This window comes from Haliotis rufescens, unplaced genomic scaffold (genome assembly GCF_023055435.1).
Source record: "Haliotis rufescens isolate VD_foot unplaced genomic scaffold, xgHalRufe1.0.p SCAF_19, whole genome shotgun sequence".
NCBI classification, from domain to species: Eukaryota; Metazoa; Mollusca; class Gastropoda; order Lepetellida; family Haliotidae; genus Haliotis; species Haliotis rufescens.
The window spans coordinates 17,991,842-18,012,490 of NW_025963879.1; the positions used below are offsets into that span (position 1 = coordinate 17,991,842).

General features: G+C 40.1%; 2 protein-coding genes across 4 annotated transcripts in view; one reads left to right on the forward strand and one right to left on the reverse strand.

Moving 5' to 3' along the window:
- The window catches only part of LOC125381661, a 38,743-nt gene that overhangs the window by 14,237 nt on the left and 3,857 nt on the right, over positions 1 to 20,649 (reverse strand). The window contains exon 1 of one of the 2 annotated variants that reach the window (XM_048398954.1): positions 18,352 to 18,450. The exons of the other annotated variant lie outside the window; for it this stretch is intronic. The gene's annotated coding sequence lies outside the window, so the exon portion shown is untranslated. Of the gene's footprint in view, positions 1 to 18,351; positions 18,451 to 20,649 lie in introns of those variants that run through there. 2 annotated transcript variants of the gene reach the window in all.
- Positions 18,701 to 20,649, forward strand: part of LOC124137544 (NFX1-type zinc finger-containing protein 1-like) — a 31,042-nt gene continuing 29,093 nt past the window's right edge. The window contains exons 1-2 of one of the 2 annotated variants that reach the window (XM_048398951.1): positions 18,701 to 18,827; positions 19,130 to 19,197. The gene's annotated coding sequence lies outside the window, so the exon portion shown is untranslated. Of the gene's footprint in view, positions 18,828 to 18,929; positions 19,198 to 20,649 lie in introns of those variants that run through there. The other variant, XM_046503890.2, reaches the window with a different exon arrangement.

Consider the following 20,649-nt stretch of genomic DNA (forward strand, 5'->3'; position numbering starts at 1 on the left):
CAAAAGCAAAGGTTATTGAATAGAGCTATATGTATGGTGTGCTGCCCTGAATAGACAAGCAGCCCAGTTTGAATTGAGCGAGCTTGACAACTCACGTGGCCCTATATTCAAATAGCCCGCGCTCGCTAGAGCGTGCGACCTGGTTTGATGAATACAGGGTGTGTGTTGAAAGTAAAATCATACCACAATAGAGACGGGTTGTGTCAACATGATATACGCCGGTTGATGAGGGAAAAAAAAAATGTACGTCTAGCTGGATCAAATTCATCTTGTACGGTCTACAAGTTGTACACCATGAACGTTAGACAACCTGTATAGAAAAAAATATAGATAAAATAGATAAGACTACACAATCAGCAAGCTAGCAGTTTACATTTAGCGCGCAAGACCGAGGTAGTCACGTCACCCTGCATTGACTATAACGCTGAAGGCATCCGGATTTCGAATCACCCGCGCTGCATACTATTGTAAACCATTTGTAAAGAATTATTCAGCCCTGTCCCGACTTGCATAGTTGATGTTTCAATGCTAGCGTTTCCATTTAATGCGATGACAAATAAGCCGTACGGTTTGAGTTTTAACCTTGTAACATGATGTGCACAGTTTTACTTCAGAACGTGCTATTTTGAAAATAGATAGAAAACTGATAAGTACATGTACCAGTGTGACGGCATGAAGCTAGGTTTGTTGGGAAAGTGATGGAAGCAATCTATAAGACATTTTCATGTTTACAATACTCTCCCTTAATTCGAAGAGAGAACAGAGTTTATCATGGAAACTTGTCTGACGAGGAAAATGTTTTATTGGAAATATAAACTAGTGTCCAAAAGAAACGATACCAACTTATTTTCAAAATTGTTTTTTACTAAGTGAATTGTCAAGTATGAAAACATGCCAATTCGTATTGCACATCCCAAACACAGCATAGTCGATAAAAAATACCGGGAACACGTGATCACTTCCGGGAAAAAACGTAAATTTCGTGAAAGTGACATTTCCCTCTCTAGCATGTTCTGCACGTGCAGAAAAACTGTATAAAACGGCTGATCAGACACGTTGATATCACAGCAACAAAAAGAACACAAGATATGCCACGTTTGACAGCCATCGAGAGAGAGAGAGCCGTTGGAATGGTCCAACAAGGAGCGTCACACGTCGACGTCGCCAGAAGGTTGGGCTGCGCACGCATCACTATCACCAGGTTGATGCAGCGGTTACGTCAGACAGGTCAGACGTCAGACAGGCCCAGGAGTGGAAGACCAAGAGTAACCACGCCCCGTGAAGATCGTTACATCCGGGTATTACACCTGAGGAACCGCACCGTAACAGCGACGTCCACGGCGGCTACAGCACTGGAACACAGGATCAGTCGACAGACCGTCTACAGGAGACTACGGCAGTATAGTTCCGGGCACGTCATCCCTACCGCGGACCGCTCCTGACGCCTCGACACCGGAACAACAGACTGATCTGGGCCAGGCGAGTTCGACGTTGGCAACGGCGGGACTGGGCACGTTGTTATGTTCTCTGATGAGAGCAGATTCCTCATCTTCAGAAACGATGGACGGCAGCTTGTATACCGACGATTTGGTGAACGTTTGGCGCCTAACTGTATCCAACAGGTCCGGCCGTTTGGAGGTGGAGGGTTAATGGTTTGGGGTGGCATATGTGGTGACGTCAAAACGATGCTTGTCGTAATTCATGGAAACCTGAATGCACAGCGTTATCTTGATGACATCCTACGGCCTGTTGTGGTGCCCTTTATTCAGCAAAAGCCTCGTGGACTCCTTTTCCAACATGACAATGCAAGGCCATACACAGCAAGATTGACACAGAACTTCCTTGCCAACGCCAACGTACAGGTTTTGCCATGGCTCGCATGTTCACCGGACATGAATCCCATCGAGCACTTATGGGACCACCTCGATCGGCAAATCTGACGTCGCCGTGTGCCTCCAGTCAACGTCCAGGACTTGGAACGATGTCTCCTCGAGGAATGGCAACGCATCACTCCCAACGTCATCAGACGTTTGACGTCATCAGTCCGTAGGCGTGTTCTGGCATGTATTGATGCTCACGGTGGACATACCCGCTACTGACTTGACTTTGAGACGTGTGGTGTGACATTTCCCGTTGTTTCTGTGATCAGTGCTCTAACGAAATGTTCATTTTTCGACCCCACCCATCTTTAAAGGCTTGTCATATTGGTTGTACAGATTTTATTGAAATGAAATTTTTGTACAGATGTTGTGAAAGGATTTCTTAAAAGCATAACACCAATCCTGAACTTCTGCATTGTTTAGTTTTTCTTTTATGTCGTTGCAAACAGGTGGTATTGTTTCTTTTGGACACTAGTTTATGTCGAAGCAGGTTTATTCATAGCTAATGTATAGCAGAGAGACTAAGCGACCGACCGCCCATAACAATGTCAACATACCCCGGCCTTACAATTAATGTCAACATACCAGCCTCGCCTGAAGCTTCCCATTCATAAATTTCGTGACCAGTGTCCCGTATTTATGATATGTTAGGGAAGATGTGTTGTACATTTGTTATTTTAAAAGGGAGTTATTTCAGAGAGGATATATATGGGTATTCCCCTCATTAAACCTTTCTTTCGTTGGTGTCTATTAAACGTATCCAGTATTTAATACATTTGAATGTTTTAGGAAAGTATGTGCGTGTAGATGTTGTACCCAGATCCGAACACGAATGTATGACACCTTTCAATAGATCAATTACGGTTCTAACCACGACATGCAACATATACCCGCGGCGGCGTGTGGGCTTGTAAAGGCGGCGGTATGCTATGTTTATTTCTCCTGTGTCGTAACATGACATCTCTCCTTGAAAACATTTTTTCACAGTCCAGACAGGTGGCAACCCCCATGGTGATCCAATACGGTGTGCGATTAGAGGGTATGAAGCTTTCTTTTATACCCTTGACTCTGTTGACGCTTCAAGGCAGCAAGTGCCCGTTCCACCACAGCCTTCACCTCCGACACATGTTGTATTTTCACGGGTTGGGGTGTTGTCTTTGATCCCTGTTTGGTTGTCATCGTTTTCATTTTAGGTGTTACCTGTCTCTTCTTTGTCTTCAGCGTCGACTTCTTGGCTGCTTGTGGTTTCTTTCGCTGTTGTGATTTTCTCAACGTAGTCTTCCTAAATATATCTCTAGGGTCAAGTCTAATATCTGATGCTTTCTTCATGTTGTTCACGTCCAATCCTTTTGCTGGCGAGAGTAAAACTGTTTGTCGGGCTACACTACTGTAGAGTTTATACTGTCTTACACGTGCAGGGAATCTTGGAAGACACTCTTTTCTTCACAGCACACTTGTGAGTATGTTAAAAAAGCGATCATATTAGTATATAGTCTTCGTCATACTACACCCGTGAAGGTCCGGGTTATAGAATCGACCTTCAGTAACCCATGCTTATCGGCGACTGACGGGGATCGGTTGGTCAGTCTCGCCGACTCGGATGACACGTGCCATTGGTTCCTAGTTGCACAGATCGCTGATTATGCTGTTGATCACTGGATTGTCTGGTCCAAGCTCGTTTATTGACAGACCACCGTCCTAGAGCTGGAATAATGCCGAGTGTGGCATAAAACTAAATTCACTCACTCACTGATACCAATACATCTAAAAAGTAATGTCATCGTTTAAATGGTGAGTTTAAACGCGTATTTTACCCTTACAAGGACGAGTGCATTCCACACACCCTGTGTCACTGTTTACAGTTCGGGCGAACATAACCCTATAGACATGTGTGCGGGCGAGTTCATTTATCAGAAATCTGTCATTTACGATGTGTTTATAAATATGAACTGCTAACCACGCTCATAGTTATGTTGCGTGTCGTGGTTAGAACCGTAATTGATCTATTGAAAGGTGTCATACATTCGTGTTGGGATATAGGTACAACATCTACACGCACATACTTTCCTACATCATTCAAATGTATTAAATACTGGATACGTTTAATAGACACCAACGAAAGAAAGGTTTAATGAGGGGAATACCCATATATATCCTCTCTGAAATAACTCCCTTTTAAAATAACAAAGTACAACGCATCTTCCCTATCATATCAAAAATACGGGACACTGGTCACACAATTTATGAATGGGAAGCTTCAGGCGAGGCTGGTATGTTGACATTTATTATAAGGCCGGGGTATGTTGACATTGTTATGGGCGGTCGGTCGCTTAGTCTCTCGGCTATACATTAGCTATGAATAAACCTGCTTCGACATATATTTCCAATAAAACATTTTCCTCGTCAGACAAGTTTCCATGATAAACTCTGTTCTCTCTTCGAATTAAGGGTGAGTATTGTAAACATGAAAATGTCTTATAGATTGCTTCCATCACTTTCCCAACAAACCTAGCTTCATGCCGTCACACTGGTACATGTACTTATCAGTTTTCTATCTATTTTCAAAATAGCACGTTCTGAAGTAAAACTGTGCACATCATGTTACACGGTTAAAACTCAAACTGTACGGCTTATTTGTCATCGCATTAAATGGAAACGCTAGCATTGAAACATCAACTATGCAAGTCGGGACAGGGCTGAATAATTCTTTACAAATGGTTTACAATAGTATGCAGCGCGGGTGATTCGTAATCCGGATGCCTTCAGCGTTATAGTCAATGCAGGGTGACGTGACTACCTCGTTCTTGCGCGCTAAATGTAAACTGCTAGCTTGCTGATTGTGTAGTCTTATCTATTTTATCTATATTTTTTTCTATACAGGTTGTCTAACGTTCATGGTGTACAACTTGTAGACCGTACAAGATGAATTTGATCCAGCTAGACGTACATTTATTTTTTTTCCCTCATCAACCGGCGTATATCATGTTGACACAACCCGTCTCTATTGTGGTATGATTTTACTTTCAACACACACCCTGTATTCATCAAACCAGGTCGCACGCTCTAGCGAGCGCGGGCTATTTGAATATAGGGCCATGTGAGTTGTCAAGCGTGCTCAATTCAAACTGGGCTGCTTGTCTATTCAGGGCAGCACGCCATACATATAGCTCTATTCAATAACCTTTGCTTTTGTTTACTTATAAATTCTTTTCTGCCTTATAAACACACACAACTTTCATTCCCCCTCACCTGCTATTGATCACGTGACTTGGATCAGCCAATCAACTTCGGATTCGCCTGGATCAACCGGATCAACCAAAATGGCCTTCTGGCGACCCGTTATATACTACTGACGCTGTATACCCACCCTCCATATACTGACGCTGTATACCCACCCTCCATATACTGACGCTGTATACCCACCCTCCATATACTGACGCTGTATACCCACCCTCCATATACTGACGCTGTATACCCACCCTCCATATACTGACGCTGTATACCTACACTCCTATTACTGACACTGTATACCCACCCTCCATATACTGACGCTGTATACCTACACTCCTATTACTGACACTGTATACCCGCACTCCAAATACTGACGCTGTATACCTACACTCCTATTACTGACACTGTATACCCGCACTCCAAATACTGACGCTATATGCCCACACTACATATACTGACGCCGTATACCCGCACTCCAAATACTGACGCTGTATACTCGCCCTCCATATACCTACGCTGTATACCTACACTCCATGTTCTGACACTGTATACCCACCTTCCATATACTGACACTGTATACCCACCTTCCATATACTGACACTGTATACCCACACTCCATATACTGACGCTGTATACCTACACACCATATATTGACGCTGTATACCCACACTCCATATACTGACACTGTATACCTATACTCCATATACTAACGATGTATACCTACACTTCATATACTCCCACTGTATACCCACACTCTATATACTGACACTATATACCTACACTCCATATACTGATGCTGTATACCCACACTCCATATACTGACACTGTATACCTACACTCCATATACTGACGCGGTATACCCACACTCCATATACGTATACTGACGCTGTATACCCACACTCAATATATTGACGCTGTATACCAACACTCCATATACCGATGCTGTATACCCACCCTCCATATACTGACACTGTATACTCGCACTCCATATACTGACGCTGTATACACACACTCCATATACTGACGCTGTATGACCGCCTTCCATAGACTGACGCTGTATACCAACACTCCATATACTGACGTTGTATACTCAACCTACATATACTGACGCTGTATACCCACCTTCCATATACTGATGTTGTATACTCACGCTACATATACTGACACTGTATACCCACCCTTCATATACCAACACTGTATACTCACCCTTCATATACTGACGCTGAAGACCCACTTTCCATATACTAACGCTGTATACCCACCCTACAAATACTAACGTTGTATACTCACCCCACAAATACTAACACTGTATACCCACACTCCATATACTGACGTTGTATACTCACCCTACATAATAATTCTAACAGTGTATACCCACCTTTCAAATACTAACACTGTATACTCACACTCCATATACTGACGCTGTAAACCCACACTCCATATACTAACACTGTATACCCACAATCCATATACTGACGCTGTATACTCACCCTCCATATACTGACGCTGTATACTCACCCTCCATATACTGTTTCCGATCACTAAAAGATTCGTCATCACTTTGTAATTATATTAAAGCAAGAAATACTTATACACATGTTATCCGTGAAAAAAAGAAGTTACATCAAGACAATGTACAGAGCACCATTTTGACTAACTTGGATAACAGTAAATATTTTGGGCAAATTTGAAACGTTTGTCTGCTACCACTGTCCGTCCTAAGCCAAATATAAATATTGAGCAATGATTTTCACATTTTAAGGGGTTGTTCGATTCAGAAATGGGGGATGAAGATAACACTGTACCAGATAACAATTTTGATGACTTAACTCAATCTATCTTAGACTCGCCAATTGAACAGCAGGAGGTAATTGAGGCAATTAACAAATTGAAAACAGGCAAGTCTGCCGGTGTCACGAAATATATTCGCCCCCAGAATAAAATCCCCCCCCGGCGAATTTATACCGGTACAGTTCCGCCCCTCTCGAAATAAACTCTCCCCCACCCTACGAAATAAAGTCTCCCCCCAGAATATTTCCTCCCCCGGTCGTTTTATAAATACTTGCCATGCAGTTCAATAGTTGATGTTATTTTGGGTTAGGTAATGTTGTAATCTATTTTTAGCCATTGATTCCATTACTTTGCATAAGTTTGAAGTTAGGGATATTGGTCTATATGAGTTAGCTTGATTGGCTGGTTTATTAGGTTTAGGGATTGGTATGACTAGGGCCTGTTTCCAGGGAGTAGGAACCTGTCCGTTTAGGTAGATGAGATTGTATAGTTTGAGTAGTGCCTGGAGTAGTTTTAGCGGGAGATTTTTAATTATTTGGTAAGAAGTTTGGTAAAGGCTGTACCCTTTTTCCTGTTTTGGATTACATAGAGGAGCTCCTCCATTGTGAAGGATTGGTTTATTTCTAGATTGTTATTGTTTGGTTCTTTTGTGGGTTTGTTTTTTGTTTTAAGTTTATCTTGGAATTTTTGGCTGAAGTTGGTGTTACTGCTAACGGCCGAAAAGTGGTTGGCGAGATTATTTGCTTTTTGGGCGGGGTTGGTTGAGTTGTTAATGTTAGGGTATTTTTATGTCGTTTTAAGCCTCTAATAGCTTGGATTTTGCGCCAGACCGTTCTGGCATCTGTACGGTTATTTATACCTTGGCTAGTTGGACTAGTTTTTTAACCTGGAGGTTTAGTTCGTGGGCTATGTTTAGATGTTTGTAGTCGCGTTTTGCTTTATTTAAGGCTGATTTACGTTTTCGTCTAGTCTGTTCTATTTCCTCATTCCACCATGGTACCGTGGGTTTGCCTAGCCTGTCTTAGATGTTTTGAAGGGGATGGAGGTTCTGGCTCTGTTTATTATATAGTCTGTTAGGTTTCTACAATAGGTTTCTGGATCATTATTTTCTATTTCGTTTAAGTTAGCTTCGTTGCAGATATCTTGGAATTGGTCCCAGTTAGCTTTATTGTAATGGAATTTTGGTTCTTGGTTTTCTGTTTGGATTGGTACGTTTGTATTTCCTATGGTTATGTTTATGGGGAAGTGGTCACTACCTAGCGGGACGTCGTGTATTTCCCATTGAGTACTTTGAGCTAGATCTGCGGTGCATATGGTTAGGTCGATAGCCGACATTTTTTGGTTTATCTTATCGTACCTCGTGGGTTGGTTGTTATTTAGGAGTACTAGGTCGTTTGTTTCTATCCATTCGGAAATTAATTTGCCATGATTATCTATTTTATCATCTATGCTCCATGTAGGATGGTGAGCGTTAAAGTCTCCTGGGAATATAGTAGATGTATCGCTTATTTTGAGTAGTTTGTTTAGATCCTCAAGTTGGACTTTTGTTCCGCCCAGTGGTATATATTTATGATGTTTATTTTTCGGTTATATAATGTGATTTTAATGCCGTTGGCTTCTAGGTTTGGCGTGTCTATTTTTATTTCTTCGTAATTTATATCTTTCCTGATAAATATGATTAGTCCTCCTGCGGCTCTTCTTGTTTTTGGTTTAGCTCTGTCAGTTCTAACTGAGTTGTAGTTAGGTAGTGTGAATTTGGATTTTTTTTGAGAATTTGGTTTCCTGGATACAAGCAATGTGAGGGCCTTTATTTAGTTTAAATTTCGTTTTTAGTTTATGGCCGTGAGAGGTGAGTCCGTTGGTGTTCCACTGAAAAATATTTAGTCCTTCCATTATTGGGTTCGGGTGATTGGTGATTGGTGATTTAGTTTTTAGTTTTTAGTTTATTCGGTGACTTCTTTTAGATGGAGGTTAAAGAGGAAGAAGGGAAGATGGGTTAATTTTAGATTGAAAGCTACTTTGTGAAAGGATTTCATGCTAGCTTTTGGTGAGTTTGGACTATGCATGTATACTAGGAGTAAGGTGGGGTTATTTAGGTTTTGGGTGTTAGCTGGTTGGGGAGAATTGCGGTTTAGTTTTTTCTTCCTTTTTGGGGCTGAGAGGGAAGTTTGGTTTGTTTTAGTTGGAGTAGTGTCTATTGTTTCCTCAGTAGTGGAGGAAATCTTCGTCATCGGTAAGATTTGGTTTAGCTGTTTGAGTTTCCATAGGGGAGGCATGTGATGTGGAGGGTTGTGTAGGTGTTTGCGGGATGGGTGTAGCTGTGGATTTCTTAGTGTTTGTGTTTTGTTGTTGTGCTTGCTTGTGGGGGAGTGTTGTTGCCATGTGGGCTGTAGGGTCCTTTGATGAGGGTCGTGTTGTGGCGGTCGTTTTGTGGCAGTATCCTCAGCCCCACCCTCTTCAATATAATGATAAACGATCTATTCGATGGCCTATCCCCTAAACTAAACACATCAAAATTCGCGGATGATCTGCACTAAAAGCATTAAAATGGCCCAAAATTTACTCCAAAAATCTCTAAATAAAATACAACAATGGGCTGACAAATGGGGCTTCTCCCTTAACTCAGAAAAAACAACAGGAATAGTATTCAAACTCCCCAGTTAGAGCCAGTTAGGCATCTTAGGGTGTTTAGGTCTTTACTGCATTTAGTTAGGTTTTGGATGTGAGCATCCCAGGTGAGATGTTCATCGAAAATAAGTCCTAAGAATTTGTTTTGTTTTTGAAATTTGATTGTTTGGTTGTTTAGCTGGCTTCTGATAGAGACGATGTTTAGTTTATATGCTAGTCGTTAGGTATAAAGATTGTTTAGTAACTTTAGAAGTTCTAGGACAGTTATTAACACGTGTCGTGTCAGCCCTATGGCATTCGCGATTGTCCACTTCCAGAAAACATCCTGTGTTGGTTTAACATGAATTAGTAAAGGGTAATTAGGGATGTCCAACACGTTAATTAATGTCAAAACACTGTCATTTCCTGCCCAGGATATCACACCCCTACACGCTAAGGTCGGTGAGAAACATTCTCATCAAAGAAAACACACAGTCAAGACTGTAGATTCCCGTCGTCTAGCTACAAATCCTGTGATGTATTAAAGGTTGAAGAATTTTGAACTGAACTGTCCGAAAGTTTATATCTATTTTGGGATTGGATACAGTGATAAAGTCTTATATCAATATGTAGATTCATAAATATTAGTTTTATGTTTTAACGGAGATATGATGTTTTCTTATGAAATATCGTGTATTAGTGTAATTTGCATGCTTTACCATTCATTGTACCGTTCTAAACCATGTGAATGTTGTAATATCAGTCAATCGGGTGGGAAAACAGCCCAATCCTCGCTCTATAAAGGGGTATGTCAATAATTTTGCAAGTTGAAATGACCCCTGATACTTTATGAATACTTTATGACAGTTTATGGAGTCAAAATCAATGCTGATTATTCATAAACTTAATGCTTCGTACTATAGGCCTGTGGCCTCTTCAGTGCTGAATAAAGATTGAAAATACATCAGTCAATCAAAGATGAAGGTAACTTTATACATCAGAGTTCTTGAGAATTAGTTCATGTTTTGTTCTTAGACTTACATTTCAACCATCGATTGTGTTCACACGTAGACTCAAACTGGTATATTAAAAAAATGTATACAGACAACAAAAACTGTATTAGAAACAACAAACTCTGTAAACTTTTAAGCATAGTTTTTGTATAGCATTTCAAAAGCCTGGTTTGTTTGCATTAAAATCAAAACATAGGAATCTGTAATTAAAATGTGTAAGGTGAAAAAGCTTTTACATAAAAGAGCAAAATACATGGGGGAGAGTAAATATATAATTCTATATAACTTTTCTTGAATGGAGCACATTTGAAAAAAAAGATAATCCAAGCATATTCGATATTACCGTGTTTAAAGAATTTATATCAGTCATATATTTCTAACTTAGATCACCCGTATGTAATCCAGGTAAAGCATGCATAACGGGGAACATTGTAATGTTGGTACAGTTTATCGTGTCTTCGTGCTTTAGCATTACACATTTTCATATTCCTCTAGGTTTTAATGTTTATTTGTTTATGTATTTTTTATTTATTTTTTTCTCTCCTTTATTTTTTCTGGGTTATATATTAATCTAAATATACATTTAGTTACTTGTGTGTGTGGTTGTTTGTTTTTATTTGTTTATTTTTATTTTTATTGATTTTGCGGGGGGGGGGGTTTCTTTTCAGGTGTGGGAGGGCACTTTTCCTTTCGTTTTTCATAATCATATTTTTTTTAAGTTGTATATAACGTATGAATCCCTTCTCAGATTCACCGCCAGCCCGATTGTAACAATTACATGATCACTTTGCTTTGTCGATGCCGGTTGATGTTGTTCAATACAGGCTGATAGTGGGTGTTTTTGAATCTATTCTACATGCTAATCATTTCGGGAAGATGATACACATTTCATTATTTTTTGGGTTACTTTGCTTATATAATTTCCGATTATCATTCTTAGTTTTACTTTTTCTCTTCTGCTGCGATGATATCCATCCGAATCCAGGACCTTTGCATAGTCCAGATTTAAAGATTATATATCTAAACGTACGCAGTCTTAAAGACAAAGTAGATTTTATCAGTGCTGAATTAGATAGTTATGATGTTGTATGTTTAACAGAAACCTGCTTGCACCATGATATTCTAGCCACTGATATTACACTGATACCATTTTCATATCGTAGCCTGTATTAAGGAATATATTTTAGATCTAAAATCAGAGTATTAACGGACAGCCTGGGCTGGAGGCGCGCGTGGATATATTGACAGTTTTTACGTAGTTAGTGTTAAAACCGAATGTTTGCGAGGATTTAAAGGTTTCTGAATTCTGTTACAACAGTAAGCGTACATGTATTTGTTACATTAAGTCATTTCATTCAAATTTGTTTGGTATGATTATGTCTTATAATTATTTTAGGATGGAAGGTACATTTACCAAATAAAATATGCTGAAATATCAATTCATTATGACCATATTTCATAATCTATTTTTTAAAGTAACCCTCCTTACATTAAAGATAACTATTTAAAGAATATAGTACTTAAAGACATTGCAACAAACCGAATAATCAGGGGGGAGACTTTATACTGAGGGGGGCGCGAAACATATCCGCCCGGGGGAGATTTTATTTCAGAACAGATTCTCCGGGGGAGAATCTGTACCGGTATAAAATCTCCGGGGGGAGAATTTGTACGGGGGAGAGTTTATACCGGGACACCGGCAGTGATAAGCTTATTGCTGAAATGTTCAAATACGCATACGATGTGTTAGTTCCCTGTATTAACCGTCTGTTTAACGTCATGTTTGATTCCGCATATTTTCCGATTTCCTGGTCGACTGGCCAAATTGTACCATTACACAAGAAAGGGGATACTAATACACGCGATAACTACCGAGGGATTACAGTATTAAGTATTTTTAGCAAGTTATATATTTCTGTTCTAAATAGAAGGTTGCAGTCTTGGTGTGATGCCTATGATAAAGTTGTGGAGTCGCAAGCAGGATTTCGTTGTGGCTATTCCACAATTGATAATATGTTTATTTTACAGTCAGCTATACAGCGTTATCTGGGGAAGAAGCGAGGTAAACTATATGCTTTATTTGTAAACTTCTCCAAAGCGTTCGACTCTATAAACAGACCAAAACTATGGATAGTTTTGAATAACTGTGGTGTGTCACCTAAAATGTTTAAATGTATACAATCCATATATACGACTGTTCGTTCCTGTGTAAAGTAGCTTCTCAGATGTATTCGATTGTGACTTGGGTGTCCGTCAAGGCTGTGTACTGAGCCCGTTTTTGTTTTCATTGTTTATCAATGATCTAGCTGTTGAAATTGAGGCTAACTGTGAACTCGGAATTCAGCTCCATCCAGACATAATTCAACTATTCCTGCTACTCTTTGCTGATGATGTAATTCGTATATCAGATACTGTATATGGCCTCAAAAAACGCATCGATGTACTCGAACACTATTGCCAGAATTATTTCCTAAAGGTAAATCTTGATAAGTCGAAAATAGTAGTTTTTAAGAATGGTGGAGTACTTTCTAGATCTGAGAAATGGTATTTCAGTGGTTGTCTGTTGGAATGTGTATCATCGTACAAATATTTGGGAGTTGTATTTTCAAAGAATTTACCATGGTCGAAACATACTTACAATGCTTCATTACAGGCTAAACGGGTATTGTTCTCGGTTCTAAAATTAAATCTCTTTCATCACTTAAACCTATTCCACTGAAACTATTTTTTAAAATATTCGATACTAAAATTGCTCCAATTATGTTATATGGGGCTGAAATGTGAAGTTTGAAAACTGTAAAGAAATAGAAAGTATCCATGTACTTGCTTGTAAACGTATGCTAGGTGTTAAAACGTCTACTCCCAATCATGTTGTGCGAGGAGAGTGTGGAAGATACCCACTGTACATTTCTGCGTATAAACGCTGTATAAAATTCACGATATCCTAAGAAAAGTTATGATATGTTATTTCAGCTAGCCAAACATGGTAAAACTAATTGGGCTACAAAAGTCAAAACTCTTTTAAACAGCCTTGGATTTGGATATATATGGGAGAACCAATATGTTTTTTGCCCCGAATCATTTATTTCCGAATGTAAAGGTCGGTTAAAATTTGCTTACGAACAGGATTGGCATTGGTCTTTAGCAAATAGTTCTAAAATGTTCCATTATACACTTTTCAAAAATTCATTTCGTCTAGAGTTGTATTTGTCTGCTATCACTATCAACAAATTTCGTGTTGCACTAGCCCAGTTTCGCTGTAGCTCCCACACTCTCCACATTGAGACGGGTAGATACGTTAATACTCCACGAGAGCAGAGATTGTGCAATAGTTGCAACCAAAGATATGTCGAGAATGAATATCATTTTTCATTAATTTGTAACGCTTATGATGAACTTCGTCTTCAGTATTTAGCACAGCAGTATTTTGTACATCCTACTCTTGCTAAATTCAATATGCTTATGGCGGAAAACAATGAAACTGTTATTACAAATGTTGCAACTTTTATATACCATGCTATGAATGTTAGACTCCAAACACTAAGCCTATCAATGTTAATGATGGACCAAATATTGTACCATGGGTCGCTGGCTAGCATATGTACATGAATAAAGAATTGAAGTACTGACACTGTATACCCGCACTCCATATACTGACACTGTATACCCGCACTCCATATACTAACGTTGTATACCAAACCTCCATATACTGACGCTGTATACTCACCCTCCATATACTGACACTGTATACCCGCACTCCATATACTAACGCTGTATACCCACATTCCATATACTAACGTTGTATACTCACACTCCATATACTGACGCTGTTTACCCACATTCCATATTCTAACGTTGTATACTGACACTCCATATACTAACGCTGTATACCCGCACTCCATATACTGACGCTGTATACCCGCACTCCATATACTGACACTGTATACCCGCACTCCATATACTAACGCTGTATACTCACCCTCCATATACTGACACTGTATACCCGCACTCCATATACTAACGCTGTATACCCACACTCCATATACTGACGCTGTATACCCACACTCCATATACTAACGCTGTATACTCACCCTCCATATACTGACACTGTATACCCGCACTCCATATACTAACGCTGTATACGCACCCTCCATATACTGACACTCTATACCCACCCTCCATATACTGACGCTGTTTACCGACATTCCATATACTAACGTTGTATACCCACCCTCCATATACTGACGCTGTTTACCCACACTCCATATACTGACGCTGTATACCCGCACTCCATATACTGATGCTGTATACCCACCCTCCATATACTGACACTGTATACCCACTCTCCATATACTAACGCTGTATACCCACCCTCCATATACTGACGTTGTATACGCACACTCCATATACTGACGCTGTTTACCCACATTCCATATACTAACGTTGTATACCCACCCTCCATATACTGACGCTGTTTACCCACACTCCATATACTAACGTTGTATACCCGCACTCCATATACTGATGCTGTATACCCACCCTCCATATACTGACACTGTATACCCACTCTCCATATACTAACGCTGTATACCCACCCTCCATATACTGACGTTGTATACCCACCTTCCATATACTGACGCTGTATACCCGCCCTCCATATACTGACAATGTATACCCACCCTCCATATACTAACGCTGTATACTAACCCTCCATATACTGACACTGTATACCCGCACTCCATATACTAACGCTGTATACCCACACTCCATATACTGACACTGTATACCCACTCTCCATTTACTAACGCTGTATACCCACCCTCCATATACTGACACTGTATACCCACATTCCATATACTGACACTCTATACCCACCCTCCATATACTGATGCTGTATACCCACCCTCCATATACTGACACTCTATACCCACCCTCCATATACTATCGCTGTATACTCACCCTCCATATACTAACGCTGTATACCCACACTCCATATACTGACGCTGTATACCCACATTCCATATACTAATGTTGTATACTCACACTCCATATACTAACGTTGTATACCCACCCTCCATATACTGACACTCTATACCCACCCTCCATATACTTTCGCTGTATACTCACCCTCCATATACTAACGCTGTATACCCACATTCCATATACCGACGCTGTATACTAACACTCAATATACTAACGTTGTATACCCACCCTCCATATACTGACGTTGTATACCCACCTTCCATATACTGACGCTGTATACCCGCCCTCCATATACTGACACTGTATACCCACCCTCCATATACTAACGCTGTATACTAACCCTCCATATACTGACACTGTATACCCGCACTCCATATACTAACGCTGTATACCCACACTCCATATACTGACACTGTATACCCACTCTCCATTTACTAACGCTGTATACCCACACTCCATATACTGACACTGTATACCCACATTCCATATACTGACACTCTATACCCACCCTCCATATACTGACACTCTATACCCACCCTCCATATACTGACACTCTATACCCACCCTCCATATACTATCGCTGTATACTCACCCTCCATATACTAACGCTGTATACCCACACTCCATATACTGACGCTGTATACCCACATTCCATATACTAATGTTGTATACTCACACTCCATATACTAGCGTTGTATACCCACCCTCCATTTACTAACGCTGTATACCCACCCTCCATATACTGACACTCTATACCCACATTCCATATACTGACACTCTATACCCACCCTCCATATACTGATGCTGTATACCCACCCTCCATATACTGACACTCTATACCCACCCTCCATATACTATCGCTGTATACTCACCCTCCATATACTAACGCTGTATACCCACACTCCATATACTGACGCTGTATACCCACATTCCATATACTAATGTTGTATACTCACACTCCATATACTAACGTTGTATACCCACTCTCCATTTACTAACGCTGTATACCCACCCTCCATATACTGACACTCTATACCCACCCTCCATATACTGATGCTGTATACCCACCCTCCATATACTGACACTCTATACCCACCCTCCATATACTTTCGCTGTATACTCACCCTCCATATACTAACGCTGTATACCCACATTCCATATACTGACGCTGTATACTCACACTCAATATACTAACGTTGTATACTCAGCCTCCATATACTGACGTTGTATACTCACCCTACATAATAGTTCTAACAGTGTATACCCACCTTCCATATGCTAACGTTGTATACCTACACTCAATATACTGACACTGTATATCCACACTCCATATACCGACGCTGTATACCCGCCTTCCATATACTAACGTTGTATACTGACACTCCATATACTAACGCTGTATACCCGCGCTCCATATACTGACGCTGTATACCCGCACTCCATATACTAACGTTGTATACCCACCCTCCATATACTAACGCTGTATACCCACACTCCATATACTGACGCTGTATACCCACCATCCATATACTGACACTGTATACCCACACTCCATATACTGACACTGTATACCCACTCTCCATATACTAACGCTGTATACCCACCCTCCATATACTGACGTTGTATACCCACCTTCCATATACTGACGCTGTATACCCGCCCTCCATATACTGACACTGTATACCCACCCTCCATATACTAACGCTGTATACTAACCCTCCATATACTGACACTGTATACCCGCACTCCATATACTAACGCTGTATACCCACACTCCATATACTGACACTGTATACCCACTCTCCATATACTAACGCTGTATACCCACCCTCCATATACTGACACTGTATACCCACATTCCATATACTGACACTCTATACCCACCCTCCATATACTGATGCTGTATACCCACCCTCCATATACTGACACTCTATACCCACCCTCCATATACTATCGCTGTATACTCACCCTCCATATACTAACGCTGTATACCCACATTCCATATACCGACGCTGTATACTCACACTCAATATACTAACGTTGTATACTCAGCCTCCATATACTGACGTTGTATACTCACCCTACATAATAGTTCTAACAGTGTATACCCACCTTCCATATGCTTACGTTGTATACCTACACTCAATATACTGACACTGTATATCCACACTCCATATACCGACGCTGTATACCCGCCTTCCATATACTGACGCCACACTCCATATACTGACGCTGTATACCCCCATACTACCCCACCTCTCTCTCTCACACACACATGCACCATTCAGTGCGCTATATCATTAAGACTGGGCGCACACTGTATGTGAACAGACCTGACGCAGATTGATTTGTCACGGTTAGTCGTTCATTCAACACTGCAGAACGGAGACGGGGGATCACAATGTGTACGTGTTATTCATAGATGGTAGATACGTACACCCGGCGTTCACTTTCTTCTTCTGTTCTATCACATAAGGATCGTGACAGGACTATTCCTAGAAATGATGTAGCTAATCCTTATGTACCTTAGCAATCCTTATGTATCTTCATGATTTGGTCTGTATATTCAAAAAATCGATATATTGGATACCACGACGTATTTATAAATGGTCCCCTTCAATAAAATATATCGTCAATCCACCCGTTGAGGTTTAATATTCATTCTGACACCTGACAGACAAGAATTATAGTTGAACATTCATCAACTGAATTCATGCTTTGGCTACCACATTAGTACTCTCGTACTACTGCCTTGGGCCTCAGAGCCCAATGGCTGTTTCCATCCCATACCCTGTTCATCGTTCAATGATATGATTTACTGTATAAACGGTTGACGGCATACTTACAACATTGTCGTGAGAGTCTATTTCCTTGTTTCCTTGTTCATCTGATTAATATCATTAATATACTGACACCATGTACCAATGAGTCTGAATGAGCTCCTAATAAGACGCACAGTTAATTTATACTGCTACTAGTAACATACGTCATGCATCCAATGAGCTTTCAGAGAAATGATGTGACCTGAAAAACTTTGAATGATGAAGTGTTGCAGTTGTATTCTTATCATATATTCCATACACACACAAAATGATCAAAGGACAATAAACTGTTACAAAATTGTGAAATGTTTATATTGTATTTTATTTATATTATACTATTTACGGCAAGTACCGAGTCCTTCCTATTCACGCGCTATCGATCAGACCCTGTGTGGAGTTCGAAACCGAAAGTAACTTGCTTGATGATGTCACAACAGATCCCGAGTTGAGTTGCGTCTGCCACTGCAGTCTGAAATCGGGGATGGGACAAAAAGGTTAAGGTAGGTAATTTGAATATATCATTATTATTATTTTATTATTCATAAACAAACCTGCGTAGGCTACCTTTATTGTGCGGTCAGTTATAGCAACATGTTCAAGCATTGTTCCACCGATCACGAAAACAGCAACGGTATCTAACATTAAATCAGCGATCAAGGACAGTTAGTGTACACGTGACAATATTTTTAACATGTATGTAGTCATCATCGCTTTCAATTTAGACAGATAACATTCTTAGAACGGAGATAGTTAGGCAGAATTCATGCCATTTCCAAGTAATCCATGCATGCTTTCCTGGTAGCCCACTGCGAGGACACACACGGTGACAGCCCCTCAGTTGAACAGGGAGTAGAATTAGCAGGCATTCAGGTACGTCGCATATTCATCGATACAATTGAAGGCATGTCATTCATTCTAACATGAATATCTTTTGTGCATTTCGTAATGCATACTGAGTATTGACATAAGCTTTGAAATGGATTTGTTATTTCACTCATCGCAGTATAGTGAGGTAGACTTCTCGATATAACGCAAGCATTGGTCGACAACCGTCTGGCATTTTGAGAAGGTGTGATGTAATGATTCCTCGAAAATATACCCAATTACACTGTGGTAACAATGATGTGATGGCTTCACGGTGTGTTTTTTTAAGTGAAAAGTGCCTTTTGTGACGACTATTCACATATATGTGATTCGCCTGGCCGATAACTGCACATGCACCTTTATATTCCGATATAACACTAAAATGTCGATCATTGTTGAGCATTTATTCGCTCGTGACACATTTAATGTTAATAACGATTGTGATGCCCGTTTTTATTTGTATGTGTTTATAAAAAACCTGGAAACTTGACTTGATGTAACCCAAATTTCCTTCGGGATATTAAAGTGTCATCTTATCTTAAGTGCAAAGGGTACTTTAAATTGATAGCTTGTATGTCGCCATTTTGGTTTATTGAAGATTAACACCACGTGGTTGCAGAAACGAAACATACACATCATGGGCGTGAAATGTTAAAGCTAATTTATTACAGCATTAAGATTTACTTCAAACTGATCCTTATGTATGTAGCCGGGCTGGTGTTTATGATCCGGCTCGGGCCGTTGGGATACACAGACACAGGCAGATGATGATAATGTGTTTATTACAATGGGGGTGGCTGCTGTTGAACTATCTGAAGAAAATAGAATAAATAGATAGAATATAGATATTAATTTCTGACAGAAGCAAATGAAAACAGATTGAAAAGTGGCCATTCCATACCTGGAGAAAAGAAAATATCCTTCCTCCTCAACAGCAGCACATGATGTTAGGAGGAAGTCAGGTATATAAGGAAGCTACCTGTAGAGGACCAGGGTGGCCAATTAAAAAATGAATTAAGCATCAAAGGAATTGCTTATGTAAGATATAAATAGACTGAGGGAAACCCTACAGGTGTGAAAAATGTCTAAAGATAGACAGAAGGTTGAAGGGGAAGATCTGGTGAGAGATTCCCAGAGACTGAAAATAAGGGTGTTGAGTAGTTTAAAGAGTTATTTACTGACATGCAACTGTAGACAAGACAAACAATGAACATATAGATGATTATGATGATGATGTATGAATAATGATGTAACAAGGAAGAATATGATAAAGGTACCCTGCTACATGTAGGTATGCTGGTAATTAACTGTCATTATAAACCCATCATCTAATAAACCTATGTATGTACATGTAGGTAAGTTTCATGGCTCAGTCACACATGCACCAAATATTTACTGATTCGAATGGCAGGCGTTCTGACATCTATTTAGTACTATGCATGAATTTCTGTGTTGCAT